The 12,737-nt window shown below is 39.0% G+C and overlaps 1 long non-coding RNA gene across 1 annotated transcript; it reads right to left on the bottom strand.

Annotated features, from left to right (window-relative positions):
- Positions 1-351: 351 nt before the first annotated feature.
- On the bottom strand, positions 352-2,503 carry LOC138762724 (uncharacterized). Its single transcript, XR_011357095.1, has 2 exons — positions 2,403-2,503; positions 352-792 (listed from the first exon to the last, which is right to left on the bottom strand). It is a non-coding gene; the product is annotated as an uncharacterized lncRNA (long non-coding RNA).
- Positions 2,504-12,737: the final 10,234 nt, after the last annotated feature.

Here is a 12,737-nt window from a genome sequence, read left to right as displayed (position 1 = left end):
TCTACTCCCTTGTGTGAATCTGCTCCGATATAAGTTAAATTGAATTTTGATGAAGATCTACCGGGACCAATGCCTGAGGAGGGTGCACAAAATCAGTGAACCGGTGCGGACTCGAAAGGCCAACATGGCCTGTTTCCGCTCCGTAAATGGTTATATGGTTATATGGTTAGAAAGTCTATCATTTTATGGCCATTTTGGGGAGCTGAATGGTCCATCACACCACAAAAGGCACAGATTAAAGTTTGTTCACTGTTAAGCAATGATCACAATTACAGCAACAGGACAGTAATGTGAATATCTTGGTTTCAAGGTCAGCCACTTCACTGGAAGCCAGAATGACCATTTCACAGATTTAGGTGACAAGACTTTATTTGCTTGTCCCCCTATTTTACTCAGATTCGCTCTTCATCCCCATTCAAGAGTCGATTCTGTGTGATCTGCAAGAGACCAGAATTTAGATCCTCTTCCATATGCAGGAACACTTAAGGAAACATCACTGAACTTTGTGGAAGGAGGTGACAGATGTACTGAAGACACTTCTATTCCTTTTTTCTCAGGATTTCCATCAAGTGCAAGATAACTTGCTTCCATTCTGGTTTTGTGGGTTCCAAGGTGTTTAATGAGGTCAATGGGGCAGAAGACACATGATAGGACAGTTCAGGTGGGTAGATGATAAGGTGGACCCCTCCTTCAAGGTCTCTTTCTGTACTGGGACATGAATTTGAGTCTTAATGCCATCTCAGTTCTTATCCAGTTGCAATAAATTTAGCAGCACAGTGTTTGATGAATGTCCTATTGAACCAAAAAAGGAATAACATGTGACCTTAATTTCTTGTATTTTACATAGAACTAGGAAAGCCAGCCTGTCTTCTGGCAATCTCTAGAAAGTATGACTGATAGAATTTCAAATGCCCTGGTACAATGCCCTGATAGTCTGCAAGTATTTAAATGGAGTTCATGCCTAGGGAGCAGAAATAAACTGTAATAAATATTTCTGGAAGTCAAAGTCATTAAATTCTGAGCACAATTATTGGAAGAGAAAGGCAGTAAAGTGTAAGTGTCTGTGCACAGCTATCAGATGATCAACAGACTTAAAAATGGAAATCTGCTTGAGAAAGTCATTGCTCAGTAACAGGAAGACAAACAGAAGGGGCTGCAGGAGGTGAAAAGCCAAAATTAGTCTGGCAATGGCAGGGGTGAGGAAAGTGTCAGTCATTTCCCTTTCATGTGAATCATCACGTCATAGTGCAGCATTTGTGAGAGTCAGCTACCAATATTTCAATAAATCTATCCAATATTTTCACAAGGAATATCATCACAAATCTTGTCCTGGTTCACTCCCAGGTGTTCAATTAAGCTGCTACACTCAGCTGGTAAGGATCAGTTATCATATGTTAAGCTTCCAAACCACAAGAAGGTCTGGGTGTGTGTGTGGGTGTGGGTGTGTGTAAATGTGTAGCATGTGCATGGTGTATGTAGCATGTGCAATGTCTGTGTATATGCGGTGGGTGTATGAGAGATTGCATGTGTGTGTCTGTTATGTATGTGCAGGAGAGAGATGGTGGGTGTGTCTGTGTATGTGTGTGAGAGACAGCTTGTGTTCATGTGTGTCTGCGTGCAACTGAGACGGTGTATAGCATGAACATACTGTGTGGAGTTTATGTGAGTGAAGTATGTTTGTGTATGTCTGTGTCTCTTTGTAACAGTGTTTTTGTACATGTGTGGGATGGAATGGGAGGACATTTGGAGGGGTTGTGGATCAGGAGGTAGTAGTTAGGATAAGGTTTTGAATATGGTGTCGGTGTTAAGAGCACACTTCCTGTGCAGAATTTAGAGAGGAGAATTGAGGTCAAATTGGCAATGATAATACTGTCAGTGTGAGAGGTTAATTACAAAGAATTGGGCAGCATTTACAGCCTTGTAAAAAGCTATTTTTCCAGTGTTTTCTGTTTGTTTCTCAGATTTCCAGCATCAGGAATATTTTGCCCTCAAACCTATATTGCCAGAAGCTTTTCACAATATACAGCCTGGCAGGAGAGGAAGTCCAGGAAACAAAAATCTATTATTTCTATTACAACCCCAATCTTACAATTTCTATCAGTTGCACCAATAGCTTTAATAGCTAAAATATGCTTAATGTAACATAGATATTTAAACCCTGCTGGCAGTGTGCAGTTCTATTTAAATAACTGCAACTATTATGGTGAGATAGAGTAACCCCAGAGGACAAAAATCTTTAACCAACTGCAATAGCCAACTCTGCATAACAATCCAAGAAAATGCAATGGTTGAGGTAAGAGATTAGCATGGAGATATGATTGAATGGTGGAGCAGGGACAAGGAGCTGAATGGCCTCTGCTGTTTCTACTCTTAAATGTTTTGGAACTTATCCACATACTCACATACTCAAAACAGGCATTGAATAGACCTGTGGCCCAATTTGTCCATGCTGACTAAACTGGCCTTCTGGGGCTTTCTAACCATACATATGTCCAAATGCCCTTTGAACATTATAATTGTACCCACTTGTTACATCATAGACCAGCAGCAATAGAAATTCACCAAGACAATGGTATCCAAAACAATAATTGTTATTAATAATATAACATTTCTTACTTAACTCTAAACTTAACCCCACTATGTGCAAGTGTGTGTGTGTGGGGCAGATCCCAAACCATTACAATTCAGGCACAATTCTGAAAAGTCAATTTCAAAGTTCAGTCTTATAAATCTTTTATGTTGAAACTCAGAATCTTTAAACTGTTGTTCAAAAGTAATTATGGAGTAGGTGAGGTGCCAAGGCATCAGACTTCTCAAAACTCACAAATTCTCACAAATTTCAGAGAAATTTTTCTTCATACAAATGATTTCCCCCTCTCTTGCATGGAGGTTACAGAACTTGTTATTTTCATGACGATTTCACAAACCCAGGCAAAGGTTTTAGATGAAATGACAATTACAATGCCCAGAGCAACACTGCTCTCTCTTAATGAAGGTAGATAGTCAAAGTGGCCATCTTTTCTGAAGCCACTTTGATCCAGTGTTCCTCTCTTGACATGGAGAACACAATAGCAGTCTTTTCTTACACAATGTTATTGGATTTCTGACTTCAGATGAAACTGGTTCATTATATTAAAGATGCTTTCTTGAACTGTCATAATCACATGACATGACATCACCACTGGCTCTGTTTGAAGTTTTTCTGAGTAAACATTCATTGTCTTCAGTATTTCAATGGAAAAATCATCTCTAGATTTATGGCTCTGTTTACACAGTGTCTCTTCAAAATTGTGTTGTGTCTGTTTTCCCTATCTAACCCACAAAATAACTTTACTAAAATATATATTAGAATCTAAAGATTAATTATAGCATAATCCTGTAACACCATTTTCCAGCTTCCTTTGACATCAGACTCCAGATCGAGAGTCAAAAAAAGTTGTCCTCAAGGTCCCTCTCGGGTCTTTCCTTTCTCACCTTAAACTAATGTCAAATACAATAAAGACTCCTGGTATCTGGAAACAGGTGAAGCAACAATTACAATTTGGAGGGTCAGAGACAGTGAAAGATGAAGAGATTATGATTGCCCATGCCAAACGGAAAGGCACCTGAACTGACCTGATCTGGAATTCAAGCAACATGCAGCATCAAGCAACCGGCAAAAAAAGTGGAAAATTTAAAAAAAAGAATAAAATAGGTTGAAAAAATCATGTTTAAAATTGTAGAATATCCTCTAAAGTAACACATTAACCTTTGGTGAAATGGGAGCAAATATTCAGCCAGCAGAGTGCTTTGCTTGTGCTGTGTTTGAATAAATTTGTGTGAAACAGAAATGGCACCACTCAGGATAAAGTGTTGGTTCATCCTGCTTGCCATTGGGGTGAATCTCTTTAATTGTCTCCTTATCCCTGCTTAGTAGGAGTCATCCCAGTCAGACACTTTATCTGTAAAGATGGGGGATGGTGGGTTAATATTCTAGAAGAGAATCATTAGAACCATTATCTTATGAATCTTATGAATCTTATGAATCATTAGAACCAACCACTACTGCAGTTGATATCTACAGCAAGCTCAAAATTTATTTGTATGAAAATGAAATACCAAAATGAAACATTATATCTTGTGCTGCAGATGATACACCTGCTATGATGGGTAAAAAAGCAGGATTTTAAAATTAATGAAGGATGAAAATCCAAACATGTTGGTTCTGCATTGTGTTATCCACCGAGAAAACTTGGATGCCAAGAAAGTTTCCCCTGTTCTACACGAGATGCTGCATTCTGTGATCAAGTGTATCAATGCCATCAAAGCTCATGCCAAATGTGAGCATCTGTTTAAGAAGTTTTTGTGTCAATAAAAATACAGAACATGTGAGATTATTACTGCACACTGAAGTAAGGTGGTTGTCAAAGGGAAGCTGCTTCAAAAGGTTTATGGAATTGTTTGATCTCCTCAGCAAGTTTTTGAAGGACAAACCTAAAATGAAGCTCTTGCTAACAGCAGATGGCAAAGCTTATGTGAGTTACTTGACAGACATTTTTAAGAAACTAAGTACATGAATAAGCAACTCCAAGCAGCAAATATGACACTCGTTAATGCAAAAGCAAAGATATTTGGATTCATGACACTTCTAGAATTATGTCAAAGGAATATTTCTGCAAGAAAATTCAGTCAATTCTATTGGTTGAATAAGTGTGACGTAACTAATGCTGCTACAAATGCTATCATTCATCATTTGAAAAGGTTTATTATTGACTTCAATTATAGATTTTGTGATTTTAAGGCAGTGGATTTTCCCTCTTAGTTAACTCAACCATTGCTGGTGGACTTATCTGAAGTTCCAGTGCAATACCAAGAGGAGTTATCTGAGTTGCAACATGATGAATCTGTGAAAACTCTGTTCAAAGTGAAAGGAACAATGACGTGGCTGTCTAACAAGATTGAATAGAAATATTTAAACTTGATATTTTAGCAAGGGAACCATTGGTACATTTTCCATCGTCTTATTTAGTAGAATGTGGCTCCAGTGCTGTTAGTGATTTGAAAAATGTGGAGATTTAAAGATGAAACTAACAAAATTAGTCCCTCCAATCTGCAGCCAGCGTCAGGGGCAAGGTTCCCATTGAAGTGACAACAATTGTTGAATGTGTTTTTGGGATGGGTGACATATTGAAATAGTAGTTGAATATGAAATGTGTGTTCCAGTGTATTCCCGACAATTGCATTGAAATACACTTGCAGTAATGGATTTAATTAAAACTTCTTTTGAATATATAACTTTTTTCCACTAATGATGGGGTGTACATTTTTTGAAAAATTAAAATTGGGCCTAGGGTAAAAAAGTTTGAGAACCACTGGTTTATTCATACCCCTCATAATCATACATGATTGTGCATTGGGTTATCCACCGAGAAACACAATCACCACTGATCACCATTCAAACTCCTATGATCCAGGGAATATTCAGCCTCTCCCTATAACTCATGCCCTCAAGTTCCTTTAAATTCCTGGTGAATCTCTTCTGCACCCCTTTTAAATGTGATGATATTCTTCCTAGAGTTGGGTGATCAGAATTGCATACAATGCACAAAGTGTGGAATAACCATGAGTTGCATAATTGTATCATGTCGTTCCAACCTTTATACTCAATCTGAAAAGGCACAGATTTACCACAGCTCACAAAAAAATAAAGAATACACGCCCTAATTTCTTTCAGCATACCATGAAGTCAACTTTCTTTTATTATTCATTAGACACAATATTGCATTCTTCAAATCCCCAAACACCACCCAGCTAAACTTCTGACATTCTCATTGGCTCACTACCACATAGGCTCCTCCTGACAAAGGTAAGTACACGACCGTGACACCTCCCCACGCCCCCCCCCCCCCAACTTAGCCTCTGAGCCATGCAAAGAGGTGACTGATTGGAACTATCCCGTTACATAATGGTCCAGATGGTTGACATTTTGGCCCAATCTCGTATGATAGTGCAAGACAGGCGATACGTGATCCAAATGGCAAAAGTGCGACCAGTTGTCTGACATTGGCTCTGATGCAGAATATGGACCATCAATATACTTTGGCTGGCAAATATACCTGGCAATGGAAACTGTGTCAGCTTTTCCATTCCTGTCGATCACAAAAATCTTTGGGTGGCATCATAAGACCTAAAAAGGACAATCACAAATGAGCTGAAATGCTTTGCAAACAGCATCATACCAAAGGAACACAAGAGTACAGTGCTGTAAATAATTCGGCACAAACACTGCAGGTGACACCTCGTGGTTACGAGTAACTTGGTGTAATCTCATGTTCTCCCGAAGATGATCAAGATAACTAGCGGTATCATAGAATGTTGTGCTTGAATCGGTTTCACAAAGTTGCTTGGCAAGGTTAACGTAGTGCCATATACTGGTTCTGCCTCTGAACATCCATGATCTGCTTTAGCAGCAGTACACACTCCAAGGAGAACCACAGGCAAACTTTCACTCCACATAGATGCTTCACCACCTGCAGTTAATGTTTCCTTCAATTGTTGATGAATACCAGTGGTGCCCAGAAGATCAGTGAGAGCTCAGAACAACACCCACTCAAACTGAGTCCTTTGATCAATGGTAATCGTGACCAAAACACCGAAAGATGGAATCCAATGATACATGAAAGCCCTTGCAACCATCTCCACAGAGATGTCAGTGATAGAAATGGCCTCCTGCTACTTGGTATTCTGGTCTTCACATGTGAGCAGATAAGTATATCCCCAAGTTGGTGGAAGTGGGCCTACCAAGTCTAGATGCACGTGCTGAAAATGGGAATCCAGAACAACAAAATCCCCCAGCTTGAATTTCATGTATCTGGAGACTTTAGAGCATTGACACGGCAAGCAGGTCATAGAAACATAGAAGATAGGAGCAGGAGTAGGTCATTCGACCCTTCGAGCCTGCTCCGCCATTCAATGAGATCATGGCTGATCTTAAAGTTCAGTACCCCGTCCCCGCCTTCTCTCCGAAACCTTTAATACCCTTATACTGAAGAAATATATCTAATTCCCTCTTAAATATATTTAATTAACCTGCCTCTACTGCCCTCTGTGGCAATGAATTCCACAGATTCACCACCCTCTGGGTAAAGAAATTCCTCCTCATCTCGGATCTAAATGGTTTGCCTATTATCCTCAAACCATGGCCCCGGGTTCTGGATTTTCCCATCATTGGAAACATCCCATCTGCATCCACTCTGTCCAGTCCTGCCAGAATTTTATATGTCTCTATAAGATCCCCTCACATTCTTCTAAACTCCAGGGAGTACAATCCCAATTTGCCCAATCTTTCCTCATAAGTCATTCCTGCCATTCCAGGTATCAGCCTGGTGAATCGCCTCTGCACTCCCTCCATTGGAAGAACATCCTTCCTTAGATAAGGTGACCAAAACTGCACACAATACTCCAGGTGTGGTCTCACCAAGGCCCTGTACAGCTGCAGTAAGGTATCCTATACTCAAACCCTCTTGATATGAAGGCCAACATACCATTTGCCTTTTTAACCACCTGCTGTACCTGCATGCTCGTCTTCAGAGACTGGTGTACAAGTACCCCTAGGTCTCTCTGCACTTCCCCATCTCTTAATCTATTGCCATTCAAAGTGGATAACCTCACATTTATCCACATTGTAGTGCATTTGCCATGTATCTGCCCAATCCCTCAATTTATCCAAATTGTCCTTGCCCATAATCCAGCATCCCATATAACATGAGGCCAGGTAAAACATTCCATAACTAATTTGATTGATGCTGTTGAACATTAAGAGGTAAACACTGAAGGAACTTCGGTTTCCAAAAATTGCCATTGACGGGGTTTGTTCCAGCTAGCCTGTGCCTCCTCTTCAACATCTGTGACAATTGCCTATCGCCTCGGCTGTCATTAGCTAGTAATTAGGCAATACAAGTCTCCCTAGACGGCTGAGACACTGCAGAATAGTATGGGAGATTATCATCCAGATCCACTAAGACATCCTCCACTTCACAGGCAATCTGCTCTGCAAGATGCTCCACAAGTAAACCATACTTCATCTTCTGACTTGTCACACTTAGAGGGCAGAGAATTGTGCTTCGAGAATCACGTTTGTGCACTATTAATATAAAAAGGGGGGGAGAAGAAAGAGAATATTTATTTTCACCTCCCCAACTGCCCATTTACACCCAATTAACCTTCAAATTAGGTATTATGAACTCATGAGGTCACCACTTGTAATGGCACTGAATTAACACAGCTTAACAACAAATAAAGAATAGTCACTAGTTTCTTTCAGCCCACCATGAAGTCGATTTTCTTTTTATTATTCATTAGACAAAACATTTCTTTTTTAACTCCCCAAACAACACCCAGCTAAACTCCACTGCTCTTCTCAATGGCTCACTGCCACATAGGTGATCCCGACACTCACTCTTCTCCACCCGACGGAGTCAGTACACGAAAAATCTTACACAATGAAGGAAAGCTTATCATCTTTATTACCCTCTCTACCTTATTTGACACTTACAGGGAACTAGGCACCTGTACACCTTGGTCTTTCTCTTCAGATACTATAGCATTTTATATACTGGTGTTTTTGGTATACTATTGTAGCTGCTTTTTTAGTTTTTTTTTACAAAGTATCTGAACACCTGCAGCAAGTTAAGAATTTTGTTTCATATGTATATATGTACATGACAATTAACTTATTATCATTTTTCAACACACTCTCTAGGACCATACAATTTACTGTGTAATTTCTTCCCTGGTATGACTTACTGAAGTGCAACACCTTACATTTGTCAGAGTTTAATTCCATTTGCCATTCCTTGGCCAGCTCTGAAATGATCCCGGAAATCTCAATATTTTCCCTGTTATGTTTATTTAAATTTTAAATTTAAATTTTAAATTCATCTTAAATTATAAATTTAGACATACAGCATGTTAACAGGCCATTTCTGCCCACAAGTCCGTGCTGCCCATTTACACCCAATTAACCTACACCCTCAGTACATTTCGAAGGGTAGGAGAAAACCGGAGCCCCCAAGGAAAACTCATGGGGAGATGGGAGAAGGTACAAACTCCTTACAGATAGCGTGGGATTTGCACCCTGATCCTGATCGCCGGTGCTGTAAAGGCATTGCGCTAACCGCTACGCCAACTGTGCTGCCCACACTTAACCATGTAGATGAAAAGTTGTGGAAATGTGTCAAGATACTTCTTTAAATTGAAGGATTAGTCTCGTGATATTATTTAGGTCTGATTACAATTTTAACTGGGAGGCTGTGTGGCAAAACTGCTGTGACATTTGTATCAGACCAACCTGATGGCAAGAAGAACCAGGTGTGATGTGAGTAGATCTTCAATGGTAACTAGATTCTCATTGTTTGTTGGGCCAATGGCAAAAGCTGTGACCCTCTTCTACTTAGGTCTTCATTCCCCTTCTATGAACATAAGACTTCTTTGATTCTTTATACAATTTCTAAACCCCCTCTTACCCAGCACATTTCTTGATAGATCTGTGTGGGAGATCAAAGTAACTGACATTGATGAAGCTTGGAAGCTGTAATCCACACAATTTCAAACTGAAAAGTTCCATCCAACTCAACACTCTACAACTTCCACCATGAACTGTGCAATTCATCTGAATTTGGTTTAAAAAATAAGCATGTTCTGTTTTACTGAGAAGATAGTGAGACAAAGAGTGAAAGTGACTATTTTATATTCTCAGGCTAATTAATTCAAAAAGACATTGTAAGAATTTGCAAGAACTTGCTGAAAATGCTTATGAGATATTTCTTATTCAACATCCTCTGGGGACATTTTGGTGAAAAGATAGGAATTGGGTACAATGTGAAGAAGACAAGCCTGTATTTAAGTCCAATTTTAGTCTGAAATTTTGGGCTTAATTGCCATCACCAAGGTTTGATATGCCTGGAGGCAGTAAAAATGATGTCGATGAGAAGCAGATTTGGTGGTCTGTTTGTACAGTATATTCCACATAATTACTTCCACTGACAATATTACATGTGCTGGTTGACAAGCATATTGCAAGATGACTCAAGATCCTCCTGCCTTTTCTCTCATTGGAGTGTTTCGGCTAACCTCACTTCTATTTTCTCATGTCTTTGGAAGGTTTTTCAGTGCATCGTGTCTGTGCCAGCTCAGTGCATCCCCATCAATCCCATTTATCTTCCTCTAATCTATTCAGTCTCTCATATATATCAATTCCCCTGATTTTCCTATTTGTCACCTATACTAGGAGAAGTTTAAAATAACCAATTAACCTCTCAGCAGGTCACTGGGATGTGGGAGGAATCTGGGGAAAGCCACATGGTTACAATCTAAGAGTGGTTTGAAGTTATAGAGCATCCGTGGTTCCGCTTAAGGCAAGAGGGTTTTCCAATAAGTAGAGATTGACTACAATAGATCTTTATTTTAGAAGTAAGATGAATGAAGGATAATGCTGTTGAAACAGGTAGGATTTATATATAAATATATATAAATAAAGAAATAAACAGTTTCTTCTTGCTGGAAACTCCAGAACTAATGGGGCATAATTTCAAGATGAGGCTTTGGCCTAATTTAAAACTGACATTGGGAGTGTGACAGAGTATACAGTGGCCATTTAAAACTGACATTGGGAGTGTGACAGAGTATATAGAGTATATAGATATGTTTTGGGGAGATAAATTGGGAAAGGTTTGTTAGAGTAGGTCACATACACACACTTTAAAACAGATCTTATTTGAAATACTGGAGCTCTGCCCCATGCTAGGCATATCGGCTACTCATCTTTTGCAAGAGATTTGAAGAGGCTCAAGAGACCACTAATGGATTGTTGTTTACAAAAGGCAAAAGATGAAAGAGCTTGTTGGAGATGCATATTGTCTGGAGGAGAGCTTGCTGTTGTAAGAGGGTCATGTGGTTTTGCAAGCAGAGAGAGTCAAACAGACTTTCTCTCAGAGGGAGAGGGAGAGGGAGAGATTTTATACAGTGTTATAGCCAGCAGACAACAGCTGGGACTGGAAAAGGACAAGCTGACAAGCCCATTTGGAAGACAGCCTGGTCAAAGCCCTTGTGGTTCATGAAAGAGGAGAGGACTGGCTGTCTAATATTTCACTTGGAATAAGGAAAACAAAAAGGAACTCTGATGACCTGAAAGAAAGTAGTTATCATCTGGAGAACCCTGAAGGGGCAAGTTTCATCAGCAAGACAATGGAGTGGCTGATGGGAGTACATCAGTTGAGGATGTCTTGGAACAACAAATTTCTCTTTGAAAACCAACAAGAACCTTCCTGAGTGGTAACCATTTACCTTTCAAACACCAAAGCCTGGTGAACTTTATACATGTTAAATTCTGTGCACAGTATAAGAATTACTTGCAACCAGTGAATTTGGAGGAATGAGAAATGAGATTGGACGGTGAACCATAGAACTTTTCTGAACTTACACACACATTATATACATGAATGCTTAGAATTAGAAGGGGTTAAGTTGGGTGAAGTAAGTTAATAGAGATAAGTTAAAGTTTGATTCTATTTTCATGTTTAAAGATAATTAAAAGCAATGTTTGTTTAAGTAACTACTTGTCTTGGTGAATATCTATTGCTACTGGGTTTTGGGGTGCTCTGGGCTCATAACATTTTATGGCTCGTCCGTTCGATTTGAAATTTGGTATTCATTTATTATTATTTGGAGCAAGGGAGGATGTGCAGGAGTCATCAGGTTTCAGCCCTTTTGAAATTGTGTTTGGACATCAGGTTAGAGGACCTGATAAAAGAACAGTGGGTTAATGAAGATGTGCAGTTTTACTTGCTGGATTATATTACTAAATTTAAAGATAGGTTACAAAAAGTGTGGACTTTGGCTCAAGTGAATTTAGAAATGGCACAGGGTAAAATGAAACATTTATTTGACAGGAAAGCTCAAGTGAGGAATTTTAGGACAGGAAGTAAAGTTTTGATTTTGTTTCCAACACATGACAATCCTTTGAGAACTAGATTTTCTGGACCATATATAGTTAAATCAAAACTGAATGATGTTAACTATATTGTTAACACTCCAGATCAAAGGACTAAAACTCAGGTTTGTCACATAAATATGTTGAAACCTTATAATGAGGATAAGGGTAGTAGAGAACAATTTGTATCTGAGGTGTTAGTTGTTGACAGGGTTAAGGAAGTTATGGATCATAAAATTATGGAGATAGAATCTTGTGAGGGTAACCTTAAAGAAACCATGGTTCCTGTACCCCTGTCTAAATCTGCAACTTTGTAAAATTTGGAGGAAAGGTTAGACCATCTTAAGTCACAAGAACAGATACAGTTGAAATAATTAATTTTGAAATATACAAATTTGTTTCCTGATGTTCCAAAAAGGACATCAGTGATTTATCATGATGTGGATGTCGGAGAAGCAAGTCCCATAAAACAGCACCCATATAGAATAAGCATTTAGAAGAGTAAAATCATGGATCATAAGGTGGAATATGTGTTGATAAATGATATTATTAGACCTTCAAACTCAGATTGGAGTTCTTCTTGTATACTTGTACCAAAACCAGTTGGAACTATTAGGTTCCATACAGATTACAGGAAGGTTAATTCAGTAACTAAAACAGATGCTTATCCTATTCTGATAAAAAATGACTGTATTGATAAAATTGGCAAAGCTAAATTTCTTACCAAGTTGGATTTGTTGAAGGGTTACTTGTATGTGCCTTTAACTGA

This window comes from Narcine bancroftii, chromosome 5 (genome assembly GCF_036971445.1).
Source record: "Narcine bancroftii isolate sNarBan1 chromosome 5, sNarBan1.hap1, whole genome shotgun sequence".
NCBI classification, from domain to species: Eukaryota; Metazoa; Chordata; class Chondrichthyes; order Torpediniformes; family Narcinidae; genus Narcine; species Narcine bancroftii.
The sequence above is the reverse complement of the archived record's forward strand: the minus strand, read 5'-3'. Positions and strand labels throughout refer to the sequence as shown.